At 32.3% G+C, this 26,542-nt stretch overlaps 1 protein-coding gene across 2 annotated transcripts in view; it reads right to left on the bottom strand.

The window, feature by feature from the left end:
- The window catches only part of LOC113519868 (protein doublesex), a 256,548-nt gene that overhangs the window by 23,207 nt on the left and 206,799 nt on the right, over positions 1-26,542 (bottom strand). The window lies entirely within an intron of this gene.

Here is a 26,542-nt window from a genome sequence, read left to right as displayed (position 1 = left end):
CAAAACTCACTTACGTCGATCTAGATTTTAAGTAATCATGATTATTTCAATAATCATTATAATAATCATCATCATATCAACCGTAAATTGTCCATTGAACATAGGCCTTCCCCTATTTTTTTTTAATGGGTGAAAATGGAACCGTACTCGTAACCCCGTCCGCGCTATCGGTATACACCAACGAGGCACCAGTGGAAAATGATAGGTGAGAATGAATGCAAGTCAGTTGGCCCACCATGATGAATTTGACAAGAATTAACCACGGTTTCCATTGGTAACCGCGTGGAGGTCGTCCTGACAGGACATATTGCTAACAAAGGGCCTAGTAGTCTGCATTACTAGCAATCCCTTCCCTCCGGCCGTCCTCTATTAGGTCCTCAAATGAGATAGACATTTTTTTTATATAATAGTTTTATATCTATCAAAAATGATAACTGTCTACCGAGTTTACGCCATATTTAAATTTCTATACAGTATTTTTTTCGACCTGTTTGTTCGCAGATGGTCTTTACAGCTTCACAGATCGCGTGCAGAGGCGAGTGCAGATGTCACAATATTTTTTTTATCTAATTAGCTGTATAAGCTACATGTACAATTGGAGGGGAAAGGGCATATTAGTAATGAGATCAAACAGGTCCATTACTAGTAATATAGGATACATGAACGGAACAGGTCGACCATCACGTGATTCCCCCTGGAAACCGTCGTGATTAATTCTTGTCGAATTCGTTACGATAGGCTAACTTGCTTACTTTCATCTTTATCTATCATCACTCATTGATACCACGCCAGTGTATACCGACAGCGCAGGCAGGGCTTCCATTTCGTAATCACTCAATAAAAATACCACTATCAGTATATGAAATTAATCTAACCATTTTCAATAAAATCTATTATACATCCAATCCAAAAAACCGCTTATACATATACACATACCTACATAAAAAAACATTACCCTCCATTTTTCCGTAGTCGGGTAAAAATACAAACAAAAGTAACTGGACATATTCATACACCTACACATCCAACTATACGTAATGATTTCTTAATCCTATTATTGTTTGATCTATTCGATTCAATCAACGATCGATTGGCAACATAATTTGTAATTACTATGAATTCATTAATAATTGCGTCGGAACGAAATTACTATGATTTCGTTCCGACGCAATTATTCCGATACAAACGACGGTTACTGCTAAGTTTATGTTAAATTCATTCACAAGAACTATTATGGCTGTTGACAATCGGGAATAAATTATTAAAATAACGAGTTATGTAGTTTCCATGACGTGTCAGTGAAGACAAAATTAAGATATTTACAAAGTGATCACGAAGTTAGGAAATTACATTCAATTATTGTTAGGTATTAATTGAATTACAATTTTATACCATAATTACTTTTATGATAAGTCTTTCTTTGAAAATGGAAATACGGGAATCGTAAACAAAATTATAATCGTCCGAGAAAAATGTTCTGTTTCATCAATACTATCACGTCCTTTTGATGTAAAAAACCTAGATATATCGCAAATAATAAATAGTTACGTATAATTTAACGTAATGTTTAATTTCTATAAGTTAAGCTTATTAATCGATATTATAAAAACACATCATACACTTTCTCGACATCGGCATTTCACAAACAATACCCCTGTCGTCACTGAACATTTTAATTAAGATTTATAGAAAAGTTGCGAAGTCAATCGGTCAATGGGCCAACGCGCATCGCTCGCACCATAGCCGGCCGGTTCTTACAGCTGGTTGCAAATAAAAAAAAAAGAATAAAACAATCGCGTGGCAACAATGTTGAAAACAGGTCCACAGCACGGGCCGCACTCAGTGGGCATATTTTATTTGTGACCATATAAAATTTTATTGAAAACTAAATGTCAATATCCCGTCACATATTTAGTCGATAGTTAAAATTATGAATAATACATGACAAAAGAATGTATTTGTTCGTTCTTTTCATATATTTTCGTTTAAATTTGAAAGTACTTGAGCTATTGTCCATTAATGATACCCTGATATTTAGATAGTCTGATATTTAGTACACAAGACTTATGATGATGTAATATTTTGATATCTGAGAAATAATTTAATTATAAATAAATTAGGTAAGTTTATGGTTACAGAATTTCTGTCACAGTCAACGTAGATGTATTGGGTTCAAATTAATTACTCGTTAATTTGTCTCAATGAGTAATTAAATTATTGATGGTAATCAAGATAAGATGATAATAAACTCTGCACAGATCATCGTAAGATGTAAAAACTAAAAATTCAAAGCTAATTTGTTTTTATTATTTTTAGTTTTTATCAGAGCATATTTCAAAGAAGCGCTTGTTGCAGTAATCTTTTGTCTTGTTTATTAACATTTGAGTGGTTTGGATTAATAATGGATATGGTATGGATTTAAATAGTAGAAAAAAAAATCTAAAAAGAGATAATTGCATTACCAATATATCAAAAATGGGTAAAAAACAAGTGAGTGAATACCGAGACGATTGTATCAATCCAATTCATTAATTACTTGTACTTATTTTCTTCTCACAAAGCATTTATCTGCAACTATTTCATATCTGTTCTTAGCTAAATGATAAGAAAATTTGTAAACGCTTTAAAATACAAAACAGACATTACATGTCTTAGTCAGAACTGTCACATAAACTAATACCACTACCTGCTCTGGTCTATAAAACGTTCAACAGTTGAAATGGCAGCCTGTCACACTGTTGCGTAACAATACTAACAATAACACCCTTCCGTGTCCAAATGCCAAAGTGGCCAGCTTTCGTTAGTAGCAAAAATAAAATGACAAACATATCCTATATAGTTTACGTGTACTAAACTCCACTACGATTGTGTAGTACGAGGATACAAATCGATTTGCAAATATATATACCTACGTACTCATAGACGGCAGTCGACACATGTTTGTAGTGTACTGAAAATAATCATACCCGTGTTTTCATTGCGAAATTTATGATCAAATGAAAGCCACGTGTGTCCCTTTAAGTATCCCACTTATGTTGTGTTCGAAGAAGAAATTGGAATAACAAAATGCCAATAGGTACGTATAATGGGTTTGTTTGCGTTAACTTTAGGTTATAAATAAAACTATTTCCTCTGCTCATCGAATTGAATTTAAACTATCTCACGATAAAAGACATCATTTAATTTTATTCCACAAAGATCGATTGAAATCTTGATAACATTTAGTGACAGAAAATCGTTTATTTAGAAATTAATCATCAATTAAAATAAATATTAGTAATAGAAGAATAGTAATATTTGCAAATTCATTAAACAGTTACGTTGTATTACTAAGTCCGACCCTGACACATCACAGAAAAAAGGAAAAAATTATACTAATATTTCCTGCAATGTTGAACTTTAATTAACACGACACTCGTTGTCTCTATATTGGCTTCTGTTTGTCATAGCAATATTAATATGTTCCATTCGAAGAGAAAAACAAATACAAATATTAATATAATTATAATAAATAGTTAATGAATATAAGTAACACAATATGTGGCAGTGAATTTACAGGGTACAGTGGAATAACACCCGAGTCCTCAGGAATGGCAACGTATGGGGGGTATCATAGGCGAAACAGTATACTCTGTTATGTCCATGCTACTGCTCATGTCTATAGGCGACGGTTACCACTTTCCATCAGGTGGGCCATCAGCTTGTTTGCCATTCTAAGTTGCATAAAAAAATATAATCTCTACCAGTTTTCAACTATATAATAAATATTAAAAGATTTTAACAGTATAACTTAATATAATCAATACTTAACATATAGTAATAGCTATACCAAATATGTTGACAGAAAATTTTAAAAGTAATTTATTTTTCTACAAGTTTATTTAAATTTTAATGTACATAAATATATGTATATAGCACTCTAAATAAAATTTAAAATTTTGCCAGCGAAACACCGGCCACTAAATTACATTGATCCCTAGGTTTTTTTGCTTGGCAATAGTGCATTGTAAAAACTGTTTCTATGCAGTATTGTTAAATGTGTTTTTTATGCAACTTAGAACAACAAGCCAAGGGCTCTCCAGATGGAAAGAGTAACCGTCGCATGTAGACAATAATAGCACCATGAATATTTGTAGTATACAGTGACTATTATGAAATCCTTTATACCTTACCATTCTTAGAGACTAAGGTGACATGAATCCTTACAGAGTAAGGATTCACAGACATATCAACCCTTCAAACCGATACACAGCCATTTTAGCATAGATGCATCGCGGCAAAAACACGAATGAGACAGAGACAGCCAAGTGCAAAATTCCCTCTAACGTAGGGACTCCCAAAGTGGTTATCTCAGAGGTCGACATAAACGAAAACTTAACACAAGTTTTAACTTGAAACTTTGAAGATACTATATAAGTATTTTAGTTATTCGATTCTCTTATCTGTTTTATTTAATTTCTAAAATGTAAATAAATATTGATAACAATAATTTAAAATATTACTTAAAGATAAAAAATCTATTTGAGGTTACTACCAACTAGTAGGGTACCTAGGAGACATGCTGCATTTCCACGCTGAATGGCTATATAAATTATGTTACGAGTACTAACTTTTTATAAGAAAGAAGTATCGTTGTTGTACTTTTAAAAATGTGAAAAAGTATTTTTACGTAATCAGTATTAATAGTTATTAATTACACTTGACATTTACTGAATTCTATGCCATTTATTTTGTAAAATTTTGATAAGAAAATGATATCAAGTTTACTAACTTAATCAATCGAAAAAAAAATTAAATTGGGATTATTTTATATCAATAGGAAAAAAATAGAGATAGAGTTTTTATAGAAATTTGGTTATTGGGGTTTTTTTCTTTTTGGAAAAGAGGTTCTTTTGCTCATAAAAATTTGTGAATCTATGCTCTAACCTAACTTGCTATTTCTTATGTCGATAAGCATGTTTTTTTCGTAATACGAATTCCTTCTCTAGGTACTTTTATGTATTTTAAACATATATTGCAAACATGCCTTTTTAGAAGTTACTGCACGTATTTAAATAAATTAAACGATTGATATATTAATTCATTGGTTTAAATTTGATAAAAAAATATGTATAATGAAGTTTTTAGAAAGTATTACGTTTGTTGTTTTTTTTTTCTATAAAAAGATAGGCTTTTTGATATTACATATTACTCGAAATACAAGTTGTATATTTAACTGAGTTTATCAATAATTTTTCAAACGTTAAAATTAAAAAATGTGTAAAACAACACCCATTAAATACAAAATTATATTATAGTACATATTTAAAATATTTTAAAAATGAATAGGATTATTGGTTCATTTTAGTAATAATTATTGTTAATGGCATCTTTTAAGTGTTAAAGATGAGATTAACAAAGATAATTGGGTGCGAGACCGTAAAGATAATGTATGTACATGTTCGTTTTACGTTTAACACAATGAGCTCACGTAACGACGTCACATTCTACTCAAGGTCTTAAAACTCGTTTCCGAAGTTGGCATAAAATTTTCGATCCGCATAAATACGTCTTTTTAAGGGATACGCGGAAGTTTGATCTTTTTATTGAATCAATATTTATGGCCAATAAATCATGCCCCTTATTTAGGCCCTGTACCCGTGGCCTGTTTCTGCCACCTCAAATCCCTTAACGTGTTCACGAACACTGGCCTTCTCCAGTCGCGTTCACCATAATTTAGGTAACAATAAAAAAATATCTTTAAAATGACAAGAAAATTGACTTGATACATATAAATATATATTTTTTTCTTACTTTTCTTTTAAATTTAATCTTGCTGGTTACTCTGGTTCAGGCATAGATTGTTATTTGCTCGTCTAATACAGTTTATTGTTTGATATAGTATATAATAATATTTTATGTATTTATTTATTTAGCATATATTAGTCTAATTATATGTTTATAATATATGAATATATCAAGTTATTGCCTTATTTTTGATTTATAGAATTTTACAGTACTCAATGTACTGTAAAATTAATAAATCTTCAAAAAAGTTTCAATAAATAAATAAATATATAGAAAATAATATCTTATTCCATAGAAAACTGTACTTTTTATAATACTTAGAATGGCAAACAAACTGATGGCCCACCTGATGGAAAGTAGTAATTGTCATCTATAAATAGCGATAATATCACCAAATAAACTGTGTTTTTTAGTTTAATAGTTATTCATTTAATAATAGTTGTTTTTAAACTAAGGTAACCCGCTTGCCATCTGTCACACGTGTACTTGAACGTTACCAACGTCCATTCTTCCGTCAAATCCGTCCAAAGGACGTTATTCAATCCTTTTCAAGTCCATTGAAAAGGACTTTACAATTATAAGTCCATTTTAAAATTTTATTTACATTCATAATTGAAGGCTGATATCGATATTAATAAATAGATCGGTAAGTATTCTTTTTTGTTCCCTCCAACAAATTACAATAATAACTAAGGTTAATTTCCATAAAGAAATACCCACTTTAATTGTGGTAAAACAAGTTAATTTACTGAACCGATTTTGATTAAATGTCTATGAAACTAATCTGTAAGTATATCCTTTCAGATATAGAAAGAATTAACCAAATCGGTTTTACAACTGACGAAGTTATTAAGTAAAAAAAAAAAAAATACAATCGAATTGAGAATCTCATTTTAAAAAGGGTTTTATTAATTTATAATTATTTAGGATCCCTTAAAAAGGATTACAAAAAAGATTCTCAATTTGATTGTATTTTTTTTTAACTAAAACTAAAAAGGCAGAAGTAAACTTGTCAAAAACAAAATTGCAAAAAAATTATCACACTAAGAAAATAATAGGCGATCTGAAAAAAAAAATAGAAAACGAATATTATTATTTTATAAAAAAAAAATATTTTCCGCAAAAAAACAAACCGATTTTAATTGTGGCAAACTCAGTTATTTTGATTTAAACACTAAACTACTGGTCTCCTTTGATACAATTTTTACAGGGCCAATCTGGAATTCAGGTAAAAGAAGAATTTTACAAATCGATTTACAATAGACAAAGTTATGAGGTAACAAATATAAAACAAAAAAAATCGAAATGAGAACCTCCTTTTTTATGTAGTCGTTTGTAAATACAATAAATATACTTCCATAGTAACATGGGGTGTCCAGCTATTAATTTGTATGGAGGCTTAAAATCTTTTGTCGTTATCGACCAATAAGGGCTAGTTTCATTGTTAAACATCTATACATAAAAACGGAGAAGCAAAAACATTGTACCCCTTTTTACGAAAATTGCGCGGACGGTAGAGTATAAAACTTATAGCTTATATAGAGAAAGAGTGCAGAATGAATATATTTTTTTTTAAATTATTGCGTAAAAAATACATTAAATTAATAAAAAAAAATTACACACACAACCATGTATTTGACATACACACACACGCATATATATTCTTTTATTTATTGTTAAAGTCTGTGGTCAATTGAGAATTGATTAACATTGTATTTAATATTATTTGTCTATAGTCATAATGAATGTCAAATATGTATAACCATAACAAATTCATTCATTATAATATATGTTATGGTCAAATTTCGACCAATAGACGACCACTAGTTCTCTTGAAAGGATGCCGATTTCGCTACCACGTCGTTGACGTTGTGTTGCCTTTAATTACACCACATTGTCGGTAATTAATCCGATTTCAATTTTATGTTCATTTGCATTACGATTTAATTATTTGTAAATTAAATTATAATTGAATACAACACGTATGGGCCGAATGTGCAAATAGTTAGTAGAAATAAAGTTTAAATAAAGACGACAGGATTATATCACATGTTCAAATAAAAATATATAATAAAGGGATTGCCACAGAGTAATAGAGCGAAGTGTTTTAAGAGTAACAAGGGCAGATCGTGTATCCAACACCATTTTCACTCTCAAATTGGAATTTACTTAATTTCATAGGTTCCATATAAGTCGGACAGACTTAAGTAGAATTGAGTGGCCCCTACAGATGGTAAAAAATTTCCATCCAGTAAGTGTCTACTGATAGACAGTGTCGCCGAGGCCGACCCAGGAAGCGATAGCACGATGACCTAGACACCTAAAAAGGGGCTGATTTGAAAGCAGAACACGAAGTTTTGAAAGAAGATGGGAAGACCTTTTGTCAGCAGTGGAACATCATGGGTTAATATTATTCTTCTTTTTTGATGGGTGAAAATGGTATGGTAACCCCGCCTGGGCTAACGGGATACGCTGGCGGAGCACCATTGAAGGGTGATGGATGAGAATGAAAACAGGCCAGTTAGCCCATCATGATGAATTCATCAGGAATTAACCATGATAGTTTCCAGGGAGAACCGCGAGGAGATCGACCTGGTTGGGTATATTGCTAGCAATGGGATTCTCAGTCTCCATTACTAACAATCCCTTTCCTCCCAAATGGGTTAATATTAGATTACATTATATATATAAACTAAATAATTAAAATGTACAAAATAAATTTTGCATTGTAAAATCGTGTATAATCATTTAGCATAAGCATATTTTATTGTATTATTATTTTTAAATTTATTAATTTCATTAACTTCCCGTGAATTATGTATATGGACATATTTTATCGTATTTTACTGTCATGAATTACAAAGTGAAAATAATTGGATTATTATTATAAAATCGAATATAATAACTAAATAACGATTATCGTTATTCGTGACAAAATACACACACGATAAGTTGCGATTATGACAGACTGTGTACGACATGAAACGAGACGTAATTATGGCAAAAAGTGTAATTTTTTCCCCTGGTGCCCTAATACGTATATGATCAAATGCGTGCAACATGGAGCCTGTAAACAATTATTTATTTCCTCTATTAATAAACCTGTTATTAAATGTATTTATAGATATAAGCTTTGCTTAGCTTCGTCCGTTACTTTCTACTCGTGGTTTTCGAACGTAGAAAAACCATTGAAATAAAACATTTATAGATGGCGTATCGAGGTAAAACATATATCTATCAGTTTTTAAGTTACTACTACTAGTAACTGAACTGCCTTCGGGCCTTTTTATTTTATTAAAAAAACACAGTGAGTCAAACAAGACTACATTAGTTCATGCATAGGTTTAATATAATGTACATACATATTCATTGCAAGCCACCGAACTCAGCGACTACATTATAATAATAATGAAGAGACAATATAAAAGCATAAATATTAACTACTATGTGTTTTATATAAAGTGTATCATAATTGTATTAACTGGTGTAACGACAGATCATGAATATGGTATATATATACATACATACCTAGTTTAGCCATAAGTTCTGTTACAAATGAAAATGCCTTTTTGTGTGAAGTAATGTAATATTACCAAATGTTATACCTACATATTTATTAAAGTCTCAGCCATGAATCTATGGATTTACGCACTGTTTCCAAGGGAATTTTCGCCACTGCTTGCTCCAAAGATTTTTTAAAAGTCTCAATATCACCGTGTCGATTAGAGCAGGCCATGTCCTCTAAAACTGACCATAATTTGAAGTCTTAAGGGTTGATGTCTGGGCTAGATGAGGGACAGTCTTCTATTCTTATAAAGTCTAGAATGTTAATTTCAAGCCAGGCTTGGGTAGTTCATACCTAGTGACCAGGTGCAGAATCCTGCTGGAAAGTCCATGGTATATATTTTTTTATTTAACAGTATTTATGGCCAGACAGTTATATATATACGAACTTAAAATGTATTTTACTCGTTGGCTAGCTCATCTGTCACACTCGTGAACGGGTGCTGCCCGTTGGAACTAGTCTACACTGGGCACTACAACTGATTTAATGTATAAAGTTATTTGAAAGTTATCAATATGCTTATATGGTTTATTTTTAACGATCTGATACTGTTTAGTGATTTGTATTTTATTCATAATTTATAAAAGTAATGTTTTTGAAAAAAGCAACAGCCGAGTTTCTTGTCCGTAGTTCTTGGCTGAGAGTCATAGAAAAATTCAAGTCATTCAAAAATGCTTAAATTTAAATTTACTTGAAAAAAAAATTTTTTTTCAATAGACAATACGACACGTTCTTACTATAGCGGGTATTTTTTCCCTTTTCTTTACGTTTGTAATATAAATAAAGTATAAACGAATATATTAAAGTACCGACTACTCTTCGATTCATTTGACGAGAAACGAGTTTTACAAACAAAAATCCTTTGATTTAATATAAATATATTCATTGAACAATTTATTTAAAACGATGCAGATGCGCAGTAGATTAACACTGCATTTTCTCATATAATAGGAGTAAGTGTAATGAGATTTTAATGGTTAAAATGTATATTAAAATAAATGGTATATATAATTAGCAACGGTTTATAGTAAGTTCGTAGATTCGTTGTGAATAAAATGTGAGTGAATTAAATTTCTCACCAGCGATTTTATGGTGATAAGGCTTTATAGGCACTAATTTCTTTGTCTGTTATACATATACGGAATTTTTATTATAATATCATAAATTATTTTCGTTACCGCACTCTGGGTTAATACCTTTATCTAATATTTATCACGACAGGAACTTACAATCTATCTATCCCGATGAGAGTGCCACTGTGTCATAATGTAAACGAACTTCAATTTTACTTTAGCATATTTCTTTTCAAAAAGCCGTTAGCACACCTGTAATGCCCTTAGTGTTGCGTGTGCTCATGGGCGGCGGTGGTCACTTACCATTAGGAAAGCCGCATGCTCATTTGCTCTTTGTGTTATAAAAAAAAAGTCGATCAAATGCGAGTCGGACTCGCGCAACGAAGGTTACGTACAAAAGTTAAAAAAATATTATGTGAAATAACTACAAAAAAAGGTTTCCGGTTTTTCCTTCTTTACTTGTGCTACATGACATTGCTTCTTTCCAAATTTCATGATTCTAGGTCAACGTGACGTAACGTATAGGTTTTGATTCCCTTTGCGAATGTCAATAAATATGCGATATAAATGGAACATAAACCGTCGTATCTTTTCATTGCGTCGATTTAAAAGCTTGATTGTTTCACTGCTTTAAGATATTGCAGACCTGGAAATGTGATATTAATTTTAACTTCACGTAATCCTAAGAAAAGTGTCTTGACAGACGGACGGACGGATAACGAATTGATCCTATAAGGATTCCATTTTTTCCTTTTGAGGTACGGAACCCTAAAAACTGCAGTAATCGAAAATAAATTATTATAATCTGTTACAATAGGACGTAAGATAGTCTGCTAATGTTAGTACAAGTTTAAAACTGATTAATTGGTTGAATGTTTCGATTTGTTATTCATTTATTTTGAAATAATTTCTGTGGTAATTTTAACAAAACTTGGTCATTTTTTTATTAAGTCCTATTGAAATAGAGTATAAAACCTAAAATTATTTTCCGGTATATATAGACACTAATGATTTTTTTCTGATGTAAAGCTTTGAGAATCTAAAAGAAATTAAAATCTATAAGCTGAATGAGTGGCTTACCACAACTATAGCTGTCAGAGATCTTTAATTACACTAATTTACACACACGTGTACGTGTTCGACATTCAAATAATTTGAATTTGATGTGTAAATGGAAGTTCTAGTCATTTTGTGAAAAAAAAAAAACTGTTGTTTAGGAAAGTCGCATCTCTATTAATATGTCGTAGGCTCAAGTGTAAACAGAAGTAACACAATGTGTTTTTTTTATGACAATGGAATGGTAACCTTACTTGTGTTATCAGTATACACTGATGAGGCACCAATGAAAGATAATAGGTGAGGATGAAAGCACATCAGCAATCCCATCGTGATGAATTCCATAAGAAATACGACAAGTGAAAGATTATCTTTTCTCTATCTGATTTTTTCTTCATTTAAAAAATTGGCATTCTTTATTTATGTATTTATATAATTATTTATTTTATGATAGTTTGTTTTCCTTGTGCCTATAATTATTAATATGTATCCTAGTATTGGGTACATATTTAACATATATGCATGGGATTACATAATTTTGTTTGATTGATATGTATATGTATGTGATTGTGTATATATGTATGTGTATGTATATATATGCGTGTGTATGTGTATGTATATATATGTATGTGTATATGTATGTATATATGTGTGTATATATGTATATAATTTTTATATATTTTTAATTTGCAAAAGATGCTTTTTTAATTATAAAGCACTATTATACAACCTACTTGTACAACAATTAGTCCATTACCTTAAGGTTGTCTTGAAAAGATTGCTCTCAGCAATTCATTCATTCATTCAAATAACTACGATAATTCCTAGGGAAAAACATGTGGAGGTCGACTTGATAGGGTATTTTTTTTTATAGGTAAAAATGGTATGGCAGCCCCGCCTGCGCTAATGGTATACGCTGACAGGGGACCAGTGATGGGTGATTGATGAGAATGATAACAGGCCAGTTAGCCCATAATAGTAATAATAATAGTTTCCAGGGGGAACTGCGTGGAGGTCGACCTGGTTGGTTGTATTGCTAGCAAAGGTCAGTTCTCAGTGTCCATTACTAAAAATCCCTTCCCCCCTGATAGGGTATATTGTTAGCAATAGGATTATTAGACACTATTACTCATAATTCCTTTTCCTCTTGTTATTAACTTCACATAGATATAAGTGTAAATAGATATAAAACCATGATTTGCTAACTTTCCTTTATGAAATAGTGTATGAATAGAATATGGGACTAGACAATAAAGCTACCGTATTAAAAGGCTTAATAACTTTAGTAGTTTGTACAAACAGACACCATATATATTTTTTATTAGCCGGTCAATGTCGTCAGACTGTCGGGGACATTCACAACTCAAAAGTCGATCGTAAAATAACACTTTTTGATTTATTATACTTACGCTTTGTTCCCGAACACTTTGAGAGCAAAAGTTTTTAATGTTGACTACGTGTCAGTGAATTATTTATTGGTTCCATGATTTAATTTAGTAACGTATAATAATAATTTAATAAGAAAAAACCGGTGACAGCTCAGACGAAAAACGCTTGCTTGCCTGTGGTCCGAGTATCCAGAGTTACCAGATATAATTTTTTTATTTTTACCCAAACGACAAACATTTTTTTCCAAATCGATACGATTTCCAATTATAAATTTGTATTTGTTGTTGTATATATGTTTCTCACATTATTTTGCCAAATATGAAAGACGAAAACAATACCATCCTTCCATCTTTACTTTTACCTTATCCTATCCTCTATTTTGCTATCTTCGTTCATCCATTTCATTATATTTATACACTACTATATACACTTTACAAATATCAAAACTGTCCAAAAAAATTACTCAAAATTCTTTAAACCCATTTCATTTTTCTACAAAATTACGTGAATAAAAAATTTTTAGAAATTGCAAAAAAAAATTGCAAGAAAAAAGTAAATCTAACAAGGCTGTGGGGCAAATCTAACAATCCCGAAGTTTTGAATTTTGACCTACCTTTAACTGTCCACTGCTGGACATAAGCCTTCCCCATAAGGGGAACGGTTAACGGCTGTAATAATAATAATACTATGGGATTTTACCAGTAGTGGCCATGCTTAGCAGGCGAATTAACAACCACAGTTAGGCTTTAGGAGATGTTTTAAAACGGACGCTACTGCCAACTCTTGACTATTAAGTTCCCTTAGTCACCTTTTATGACGCCCACGGGAAACGATGCGGTGGCTCATTCTATGATAGATAGATAGATAGATAATTTATTTGCATTACTTACTTACAGCACACAAATTACAACATAGATATAAAAAAAAGCTAGATAACATAAATGATAAAAAAAAATAATACATAAAGCTAAATACAATTTTCGTTTGTGAGTGTGCTATGATAGGATCACACTGCGATATGATTAATTCAACATTATTGTTATACAAAGTTCTCCATAATAATTACATTATGTGATGTTTCCACAATTATGCGATTGTCCTATTAGTAATATTAGATAGTGTTTCTCAAATAACATCACCGCAAGTTATGTTTAATAATATCTGTGTAACGATGTACTCGTATTATAATTTACATTACCAAGTAAATGTACGATGCTAAATGTAAACATTTATGTGAATATCTCTCGCTGTTTAACTTTATAAGATCTGTTTAGTCGTATGACACGTTTTGACTCAACTGTCAAAGAAAAGAGGATAAAGTTATTTATTTATTTATTTTATTTTATACTTTAGTGTACACAAAAATTACATAGTTAAAGTCTATATTAAATGAAGATGTACAACAAGCGAGCTTAACTCTGTAAGAGTTCTTCTAGCAAACCTTGAGTGGAAAAGAGTATTAATTACCAGCGAGTCGTGTACGTAAAATAGGAAGTGGAAACAGTATAATATTAGTATTTACATATTTTTATATATTACTTATTTTTACGTATGTACAGGATTAAAACAAAGTCGAAATGTTTGATTTATCTTTAAGAAATTTAAGTATCTTTCTCAAAGAAATATAGGTTAAAAAGCGTAAAGAAGTTCCAAATTCAATTTTTTATTATGCAACTTAGATTAGAATAGCAAACAAGCTAATGGCCCACCTGATGGAAAATGGTAACCATCGCCTCTAGACATGAACAATACCATGAACATAACAGAGTATACTGTTTCGCCCCTGATACCCCCCATGCATTGCCATACCTGAGGACTCAGGTGTTATTCGTCTGTAAATTCACTACCATATCTCATCCTTCAAACCGAAACACAGTCATGCAAACACAAGTACTTTACGGTAGAAACACGAATAGAACAGAGGTGCCCAAACTAACGACTTTTGTACAAAGTATCTCTCTGGTGAATTTCTATGAAGCCTTTTTTCAAGGTTATTAATGATTTCAATAATATTCTGTATATCCAGAATAATCTAGTTCTGCGTTGCTACGTCATGATATAAAAATTATAGTACATAGACGATGACCCACCCCTAGGGCAAAGTTGCAGTTAGTTAAACATAAGTTTATTTTATAATAAATATAATTTTTTTACTGCCTATCACTGATAGACATCACTGTCGCAATTAATATTACAATTTGTCCTACTTACAATATATTTAAAATTAGCTACATATGTTTATGGCATATCGTATAATCTGCATTAAATGATGAATCATTAACGCAGCAATGACTAATAAATCAAGTCGTATGAAACATACATACTATCGGCGTATGTTACCATCAATTATATTGCAAAAAATATAAAATGTATACATTCATTCTTGATTCAATCTCCCATACTTCGAGTTGACCCGTGCGCCCGTATCCAATAATTAGGACGGGTCGGTTCGCCATTTATGAGCCCCACAAATACCAAAAAAAACATTACTAATATAATGCCAAATGTATGGGGGAAAGGGATTGTTAGCAATGAAGTTTGACAGCCCCCTTGCTAGCAATATGGCCTATTAGGTCGACCTCCACGTGATTCCTCCTTGAAACCATCATGAACAATTCTTGTTGAATTCGTCACGATCGGCTACCTAACTTGCTTCATCCTTACCTATCATCCTTCACTGATGCCCCGCCATTCCATTATCACCCATAAAAAAAGCCAAATGTAGTAAATTGTAGTAATAATAAATTATATATCGTTCTAAAATCCATATTGCAATAAAAATTGATTAGTAATCTTATTTGACCGCCAAATTATAATATCTAAGCCGGCGAAACCCATCAAAATAAATAAACACTTTCCATTTTATTATATCTTTGTAAGTTTTACGACAAAATAAAAACTTAATTAAAAATCAGATCATTGAGTGATAATTTTAAACGAAAACTAAAATAACCAAATGACCTTACAAGCTTTGGTATTCTGGGAAACGGGACAGGGAAATAAAAATGTCATTTATGAGCTAAAATTTTACGATTTAAAATGACCTAAATTACAATTCGGAAGGATTTTATGTGTTGTTGTTGAGTTAAAGGTAAACGCAGTGATAAATATGGATTTTTAGATTAGAGGTTTCATGCTTTGAGTCATACATATTATAAGAAGAATAATCTGACTATTTTTTTTAGGTTTAGGGAATGAAATGTAAGATAAAATGTACGTCAATTCGTACCAGCGCTATTCGTTTACGCCAAAGATTTCGGAACAGAATAGATTGAACGTATAATCCATTGTTGCTAGTTGTTTTTATAACATTGAAATATGTATATAGACCTTTTTCATTTGCTTAAATCTTTCCTTCTCCATTTTACAACTGTTGACCTTGACGTTTATTATCAACACGCTATTAATTTAGTACCTTAATATTTAAGCAGTAGTAAGTAGTACACGCTTATTGCTACAATCATTAACTGTCCACTGCTGGACATAAGCTTTCCCCATAAGGGGAGTTTTGCCAGTAGCTGCCACGCTTGGCAGACGGGTTGGCAATCGCAGTTAAGCTTTTAGAGATGTTTTAAGAGGGACGCTGCTGCCCATCCCTCGTCCTAACATAGTCGCCTTTTACGATACCCACGGGAAAGGTAGGAGCGGCCTATTCTATGCCGGGGCACACACGGCGTTTATATAAAGTTATTAAATTTTTATTTTAAATCTTTGATTTTTTTTTAATATATTAAATATAACAACGTTTTATAACTTTGTATATTATAATAATTGTAGAATCCATATTGGCTGTATACTAAGACAAATATCAAAATAATATTTTAAAATTGATATTAATTGCAATTATGTTGCAGAAAATTAAAGGGGTTTTTATTTATTTTATTACATATATATATATTTTAATGGGAGATTAATGTATTAAATTTACTTGTATTAAACAGTATCTCTTTGTTATCTCTTAAGTATAGTATATTTATCATATAAAATAAGGGTTATATCAGATAAACGCATCATTCTAAACAACAGACGAAAAACAACACTGTTCCGTCTATAGCAAAACAAAAATAGGCAAATATTTTCAAATAAATTACAACTAATTATGATCATTTATGTTTACCGTTGACATCTTTTTATTGCACTGGAATTATAACTAAAATGAAGTCGTCAAACTGGATATTATGAAAATTATTACATTCAACTATAAAAAAGAAATAAACATAATTTTAGTTTAGCAAAGTGTAATATTACGCTCCTCACAAAACACAACAAATAAACCATTTAGAAATTAATACCGTTGCGAGTAAATAAACCATTTCAAATTGATACTGTCGAATATAAATTACGACTTGGTACTAGGTAAATCTCTAAATTCAAATGAAATTTAATTTAGTCAGGTTATATTGCTCGTATTGCATAGTTTAATCGTGGAAGCGCCGGATACTTCCAGTTATACGAAGTCGCATAAAACTGGGCCGTAAAAGTTGCATCCACTTACTTTTATTGGTTTGAACTACCTACAGTGGATGTTTCGACGAAAATCCAAATTATAACTCAATATAGGAACGTTTGTTATTAGAATTCGCGAAATTGCCAAAGGAACGGGCGAACGGAGTGGTATTGCCCATTCGCGTTCATGTTAAACATTTCCAACTAAATTGTTTTGCGGAATGGAACCGCGGATAGGAGATGAAATGTTTAGCGTACCATAAATTCCTACATGTAAGTCCGCGGACAATATTTACGTTTGTTTGTCTCGTGTGCCTAGTCTTTTTAGGTTATTGCGAAAGAGGTCTGAGGAGCTTAGTGCAATAATTAAATTGTGTACCCGCCATGGCCGTAGCTGGAGAGGGGGCATTGAGGGGTAATGCCTTACCTTAAAAAGCTTAATGCCGTACCTAAAAATGAAGGGTCCTAAGAAATTGGATGGATTTGCTTTTTCGAAGTCACTTAATTATGGCTTCCGCCCTACCAAAAAGTTGTTTTGCTCTACCTTAAATTTAAGTCTAGCTACGGCCCTTGTACCCGTATTTTTATTTGAATAAAGTTAGTATATAGTAGTTAATATAATATAATATTATATTTTAAATCGGAGAGAGAAAGTCGTCGTCGTAATCTATATAAATAAACGTGAATTCCAAATATGTTACGGGTTATATTAGTGGCTGGACCAATACATTTAATTTTTTATCAAATATTCGTCAAAGAGAAAATATTGAAATAATTGCATAATCCCATGTTTATTTTTCCCATACAAACTAATTCTGAGCCTTTGACACAATGACATCTATGGATCAGCCCCATATGACTGTGTGACGGTATATAAGACGATTGGCCGTGTGGTCCCGGCATAGAATAGGCCACCCCTTCTTTTCCCGTGAGTGTCGTAAGAGGCGACTAAGGGAGGGCGTTTATGGGCAGCAGTGTCTCTTTTAAAACATCACCAAAAGCCTAATTGCGGTTGCCAATCCGCCTGTCAAGCATGGCAATTATTGGCAAAACTTCCGAAGGGGTGGCTTATGTTCAGCAATGGACAGTTAAATGCTAATATGATGATACTAGATGACGGGTTGGAAAGTGGTTTTTAGTCTGCAAATATTATCAAAGGCTTTTAAGCCTTTTTTATTGGCTTACAATTGTAATAAATTAAAAGACATATGTATTTAATTTGACAATGATTTCACGTATACGACAAAATTAGTCTGGTCATTATCGTAATTAGTCTTTCGAGGCTGGAAATAAAGCAATTGACGATGGCCGAGTACTTAATTTTGGATGGGCGAGGCACCAGTCGAATCCTTTTTAATTAAACGAGGCCTAAAATAATTGCTATATAAACAGAAACTTGTAAACTTAGTACCCCTTTTTTTTCTTCAATTTGCGAGGAAATAAACTGAATTAGTTTATATCCTCGCCAATTCGAGGAAATAAAGTAATTCAAGAAACGAAAGTTTTATTCACATTAAAGACTAGTTGTTCCCATTTTCATCACCGTTCCACCCGCCACACAAACTGAATTTTCATTCCAATCATGTGAATGAATGGCAGTTCTCCGTACGTTTTTCAAGACACTTTCTTCAACTTACAACCACGCTTTGGAATCAATTTCTAGCAACTGTATTTCTAAACCAATACGACACCATAACCTTCAAGAGCATATTCCTTTTTAAAAAATCGCTAGCACACTTGCAACACCTCTGGTGTTGTGGGTACTCATGGGCGGCGGTAGTCACTTACCATCAGGTGCAAGCTCGTGCAAGCTCCCTGTGTTATAAAATAACCCCCGTATTCTATTTATAAAACAGAATGTTTGTTCAGAAATAGAAAACGGCATAATTTGGAGCTTCTTGTTTGTTAAAACTTATTTTTAAATATATTTGCTGATCAAACAAATATTCCAATCGCCATTTGTACAAATTTTATTGTGCAATAAAAATAAATAAATAAATAATAATATAAACACACTTTAGGATAATCTAGGACACATCGGTTGTTACATTAATACTTCAATTTACGGCGATTGTTGGGGCAGGTCTAAATCAAAGTGACCTGAGCAGTTTTACGACCGTCGCCGACTCTCAACCATAAATTGTTTAAAGTACAAACGATGCAAGAAGTAATGCCAGTTGCAAGTGGGGTGGCAATCAAATATGATTTTGTTCAACATGGATATCGAACATTTATAGACGTAAAAAGAATCTAATATTGTGCCATATAAAGTTTAATTCGTTAAAAAAAAATAAGATCATTTTATCATTAACTATTCGAGCACTTTTTATGTTATAAGTAACCTTCAAAAAACTTCAAAAGACTTAAAAAAAGTAAGACTTCAAAAAACGAAATGGCTCTCAATTCGGTTGTATTTTTATGTGTATTATCTCAGTACTCCGTCATTTATAAACTTTTTTGGAAAATGCTTATTTTTATTTAAAAGGATATCCTTTTAAAATGATTCCACAGAAATTTCATCAAAATCGATTCGGTACTTTGATTATTAAATTAAAATAACTGGTTTTACCAGGACTGATGCCGGTGTTCTTGGTTGTTTGTGGTTGTTTTTTTTTTTTTTAATTGACCGATAATTGCAACATTGTTATTGCATACTTATACTCCAATAGCGAACTAAAATGTAAGTCAAGCAATAAGATGTCTTTGGAAATAGGAAGGGGAAGAGCGGTCTGAACTGAGTATGACAATAATATGAAATGGGGGGAACAGATAAAGATAAAGCTTCAAATATATATTTTATAATCTTTGTTTCTGTAATAAAAATAAAAAAAAATTTTTGAATAACAAAGGACATAATAGGCTAACAAAAGGTTTAAAAAAAATCATTTGTAACCAAATGAAAACTAAGACATATGTATTACAAAAATAAAAATTTAGCAAATAAATATAATTACATAAAATATGATAAGTTATTTAAAAAATGTATATTTAACTTAAAAACTGTTATCATTGCAATCTCAAAACTACATGGCCAATTCTTATAATAAAGAAATTTTTTAGCGCTCAAATCATAGGCTCCTGAATTTTTAAATATTATATATTTAAAATAAAATAAAAATTCATATCATGGTATTTTCTAACAGTTTTCAGTCTTCCTTCTTATTTAAGTAAAACCTTGACCTCTGGCCACTTTGCATACTATTTATTTAATTTAGGAAATAAAAGTATGGGACTAAAAACGTCCCGTACTATTACTTTATGTATATACTATTATTTCCTACATTTAGTGGAGCAATAAAGATTAAATAAATATATAAAAACATATATGGATATCCTTCTTTTACAAATTATTATGGACACTGCTAGAATAGTTAACCTAATTTTATTTTATGATTTTGTCGCTGTTTCAATAGACTCCGTACAAATATATCATAAAGTACTGAGACGTTTTTATAAATACTGTTACTGTCGAAATAGCAACTCTTTTCATACTCTGCATGCTTTATCCACATTAATTAGGATGAAATGTGTTCTGTTATCCAGGATATTTTGTCCATAATGAGGACGATGATGATACAACGGTTAACTGTCCGCTGCTCAATATAGGCCTCCTTTTATTGGAGAATTTTGCTAGTAGTTGCCACACGTGGCTGGTGGATTGACAACCGCAGTTAGGTTTTGGTAATGTTTTAATAGGGACGCTGCTGCCCATCTCTCGACCATTAAGTTCCTTTAGTCGCCTTTTACAATATCCACGGGTATATTGTATATCTGTGTACCAAATTGCATTTTTTATTATAATACTAATAATAAAATTTGATTATAATACCGGAGTTTTTTTTTTATACAACTTAGAATAGCAAACAAACTGACGGCCCACGTGATGGAAAGTGGTAACCGTTGTCTATAGACATGAGCAGTACCATGGACATAACAGAGTATACTGTTTCGCCCATGATATCTCCCATGCGTTGCCATTCCTGAAGATTCCGTTTTGATCAACGGAAACATTTATTGTTAATTTCTCAAATCGTCGAGCATAATTGACAGAAGGTGACCCAAGCGTCTCCTCATATATTACTACAAATAAATAATAACAGAAAAGTACTGGTTTAAAAGTAAAAATAATGTATTCAAATAGAGCGTAATACGTATAAATCTTGTTCACTTCTTTATTATTGATCTATATTTGTTAATTATTTCATCGACAGACCTTTTTCCAGTTGGATGCAAAGTTATCGGTTTCACGCTTAGTAAATATGAAAGATTTATTACATCCAAGAAGCGAACGTTTTCCTGCACTCATAAATAATATTGCTTAATGCATCGAATATATATATATATATATATATATATTTTAACAATGATTGATAACCTTTTAGTGATGAGGGACCACTTGTCAAAATTTCTATCTTCATGGACCACCAACTGTTTGGACTCCAAACAGTCTACACAACAGTACCACAGATAATACAATAATATATCATGAACTGTACTCACAACAAAGGGATATTCTTTAAATAAAACACTAGGTTTTTTATACAATACATTTATGTATGCATTTATTGTTTAATTTGAAGCGAAACTCTTGCGTTGTGTCGATTTGTTATCACTTATTAATTTCGTGAACCACTTTGGGTGCTTTCAAGGGCCACATGATGTTCGTATACCACCGGTTATGAATCGCATTTTTCTAGGGTCTACCGTGAAATCTAATTTCGATGTTACGTACAATCTAAATTGTATCAATTTGACACGAAAACTTCCCGTAATTTTAACAACTACGTCAAGTTTCCTTTCTAAAAATGTGTATACCGTTTTTTTTATACAACTTAGAATGGCAAACAAGCTGACGGCCCACCTGATGGAAAGTGGTATCCGTCGCCTATAGACATGGGCAGTACCATGGACATAACAGAGTACACTGTTTCGCCCATGATACCCCCCATGCGTTGCCATCCCTGAGGACTCAGGTGTTATTACTCTGTACCCAGTAAATTCACGATATATCCCATCTTTCAAACCGAAACACAGTCATGCAAACACAACTGCTTCACGGTTGAAACACGAATGGGACAGAGGTACCCAAGCAATTGACTTTTGTACAAAGTCTCCCTCTGGTCATTTGATGGAAAATCAATAATGTGCATAAATTAATAAGCACAACTATATGTGTATAATTTGTTAGCTAATTAAAATCAGAAATCATCGTCATTGAACAGTGTAGCGTTTAATTGATTGTAATGCATATAGTTAGGTAACTTCCGACTTCATAATTCAAATGAATAATTGAATGGAAATCATATGTAAATAATTTGACTAGTTAATCAACTTGCTTGTATGTTTGACCAAATCAACGATAGCCCGATGCCAAGCCGATTGGCCGCTTGGTACACTATATTTTTTTCCTATACGAAGACACTGAGCAGTGGGACAGGTTGTTATTTACTATTGCTGAGTCGCACAACAAATGAATTTATTTTATATATCCAATAAATGTAAGACGTAGTATCAAATTTTCGTGTAATCCCACGAAGTATTAAGTTTTCGTGTAATCCCACTTTTGACACCACATGTTCGTTACTCACTATGACACGTATTATTAAAGTATCCTGTTAATATTAATGCGTAAGTATGTAAGGTTGGATTAATGTTTGTTACTTTTTCGTGCAAAAAATACTTAACAGATTTAAATGAAATTTGATATAGGAGTAGGCTATATTCTAACTTGGCATATATAATATTATATGTAGTAATTCACACAAGCAAAACCTCAGAATACAGCTAGTATAATACAAAATTAAAAGAAATATAAAAAGGAGTATAAAATATGTAGCTACCAGTATGCCAGCAACAAGGTATAGGTAATATTTTTTTTTTATTTATTGAACCATTGATATATCGATGCGGAATTCTATAACTAATTAATGCTACATATATTAATATATAAAAGCTTAGTCATGAAATTAATGGAAGTCATTAAAAATAACCAAGTACCATAATACGACAAGTGCCCATGGAGTTACCTGCGCCTACATAAAATAGTTATGACTAAGGGCAAAATAAATGCTAATTAATACCGCCTTATAAAAATTAAACTAATTGAATAATTTAATTATAACCTTTTATACATGTACATAAGGGGGCGACGAGGTACAAGTGCGACAGCAAAGCAAGGCCAAGGAGAGACGTCATAAAAGGAACAGCGCGGATTCCCAATGATCATTTTCTTCATTGTTAAATAATTAAATTAGAGGCATTTGAGTCAGTCGAGTGTTTTTTTTTTTTTTATTAAGCCGCCAAAAATTTGCTAAGTAAAGGCAGAACCGACAACGCTAAGGCCTGGTCTTTCTTTTAATGTATAAAAATGTAACTCTGTCTGTGCCATCGATATATACTGGTAGGGCATCGGTGAGGTATAATAGGTGAGTATCAAGCAGGTCAGTTAGCCCATAGTGACGAATTCAAGAATAAATCAATCACGATGGTTTATAGGGGGAGCCGCATGGTAGTCGACCTAATAAGATATATTGCTAGCAAAGGGATTGCTAATCCAAATTACTAACAATTCCTTCTCCCTTCCATGTCTATACTAGTTAACTACTAATGTATCTTTCTTTTCGAACTATTCTAATGCTGTTGGCCGCATGATCTACAGTTTCATCGAAGATAAATAGGGGACTCTGGTTTTCCTACAAAACATAAATTTTTCGCCTCCATATCAGCCACCTGCATTCACCGACTCCCTACAAAGCACTTGAGGTTGTCACTCTATCTAGTGGGGGTCGTCCACACTGCGTTTGCCCGTACGTGGTTGCCACTCAAGAACTTTTTCCCCATCGGTTGTCGGTTCTTCGAACTATGCGACCAGCCCATTACCACCTCAGCTGGCCTTCGGGCTATGTCGATTACATTGGCTCCTTTGTGGATATCCTCATTTCGGATTGTCACGCAAAGAAACACCGAGCATAGCCCGCATATACTATAGGCTCCATAGCTCGCTGAGTAATTTGATGCTTTTATATACGGACAGCCATGTAAGACCATGTTTCGGTTCCATAGGTTAACACTGGCAACATGCACTGGTTAAAGACCTTTGTCTTCAAACTTTGAGGTATTTTAGATGAGAAAACGTGGCGTTGTTTTAAATTTTGAGGTATCTTGGATGAGAAAACCAGCCGAGTTGGAATCGTCGGTTGACCTCTCGGTCGAAGTTGGACTTACCTAGTCGGACAAGTTTCAGGTATAACATATTCATCGACAACTTCGAGCGTAGTGTTCTCAATCGTAACCGGTACAGGTGTGACATGGACGTTAAACATGATTTTAGTCTTGTCCATGTTCATATTAAGACTCGCTTGTTGAGAAGCACTATTGAGGTCATTGAGGACAGTCTTCCCTCTCACCAGAGGGAGACTTTGTACCAAAGTCGATTGCTTGGGTACCTCTATCCCATTCGTGTTTCTACCGTGAATTTACTGGGTACAGAGGAATAACACCTGAGTCCTCAGGAATGACAACGCATGGGGGGTATTATGGACGGAACAGTAGGTATACTCTGTTATGTCCATGGTACTGCTCATGTCTATAGGCGACGGTTACCAATTTCCATCAGGTGAGCCGTCAGTTTGTTTGCCATTCTAAGTTGTATAAAAAAAATCCTCCAGGGATTTTGCCAGCATAATTATATCATCGGAAAATCGAAAATGAGTATTGAATTTTGCAACTAAACATATCTAAACTAATCTAATAAAGAGAAAAGGTTTGATTGTTTGTTTATAATGGATACAATTAAAAACTATCTGCTCTTCTAATTTTGAAAAGTTGTTTAAATAGTTGTTTTACTTATAGAAAGCTGCATTATCAGCAAATAATATGGGCTTTATACTATTTTCACAAAGAAAGAAATTTTCGAAAATATATTTATTGTTTAATATATTTATATATATAATAAACAATTTTAATAGGTAAATTTTTGATAAAAGTATCAAAAATTTACCTATTAAAATTAATTAATCTTTCTATCTATCTACCAGTGCGAAGCTGGCGTGAATCGCTAGTCTTATTAAGTATAACAATTTATATTTCATAGATAACACATCCATTATCTCGAAACTCGAACTACGCCTATGGCATAGTCCATGGGCGTTACCATCCATAGAACCCGCAGCCTCCTATTGGTTCGATGACGACCAATAACGAGTACTCGATTTATTTGTGAACATCCGATATCTCGAATCGATACAGGCTCGTTAATATTAATTAGAAATCGAATGGCACTATGAAAATATTGCAGTTGTAAATAACTCGGTTAGAAATATTCGCACTGGTAGAAGCGTCTCGAAACTGCTTTGTAGACATTGTTTTGAATTTTATTTATTACCCTAAGCAGCGTCATTCCTAAAACATCATCAAAGCCTAACTGCAGTTGCCAACCCACCTACCAAGCGTGGCAACTACCGGAAAAACCCGCCAATAAGGGAGGCTTGTGTTAAGCATACAGTACTACTAACATAGGTTAAGTCAATTTGTAACTAACAAAATGGGCCTTGTAGTCTAATTAAATAAATATTATTATTATTAAGCAGTGAACAATTAATGTCTGATGATGATATTGAAGTTACGCTAACCATACAATAAACTAAATGTTTGTTTATAAATTGTATTTATAAACAAACATAGTGCAAGAGATAGATTGCTTTTGATTTTACGTTTTATATTAGTTTAATACTAGCTTTTGCCCACGGTTTTACTAGCGTGTAATATTTAATATCTGGTTAGAATCACTTTTCTTTCTAGGGATGAAATTTAAAATTATGGCCTATCGTGAAGAATTAGACAAGAATTAACCATGATAGTTTCCAGGGGAAACCGCGTGAAAGTCGACCTAATAGCGTATATTGCTAGCAACAGGGATGTTAGAGCCCATTACCAACAATCCCTTTCCCCTCTGTGTTATGAAATAACTGTGTTTATATGAGTATATTTCGGTTTAATGGGTGGGATATAGCAGTTAAATACTCAACAGTACCATGAGTGCGTCACAGTATACACTGTGATGTCCGCGGTCCTTGTTCATGTTCTATAGGCGACGGTTTCCTTCCAGTGGATCGTCAACTTGTTCAACTTTTAAGTTGTATAACAAAGCTATAAACCTTATGTACATATATTATTGCATATGTAGATACATATTTAAAATATTTATTTTTTGTTATAAAAATAAAAT

Source organism: Galleria mellonella, unplaced genomic scaffold, assembly GCF_026898425.1.
Source record: "Galleria mellonella isolate WM207_F2 unplaced genomic scaffold, CSIRO_AGI_GalMel_v1 utg65, whole genome shotgun sequence".
In the NCBI taxonomy this organism is placed as follows: domain Eukaryota; kingdom Metazoa; phylum Arthropoda; class Insecta; order Lepidoptera; family Pyralidae; genus Galleria; species Galleria mellonella.
This window is presented reverse-complemented; position numbering and strand designations above follow the sequence as displayed.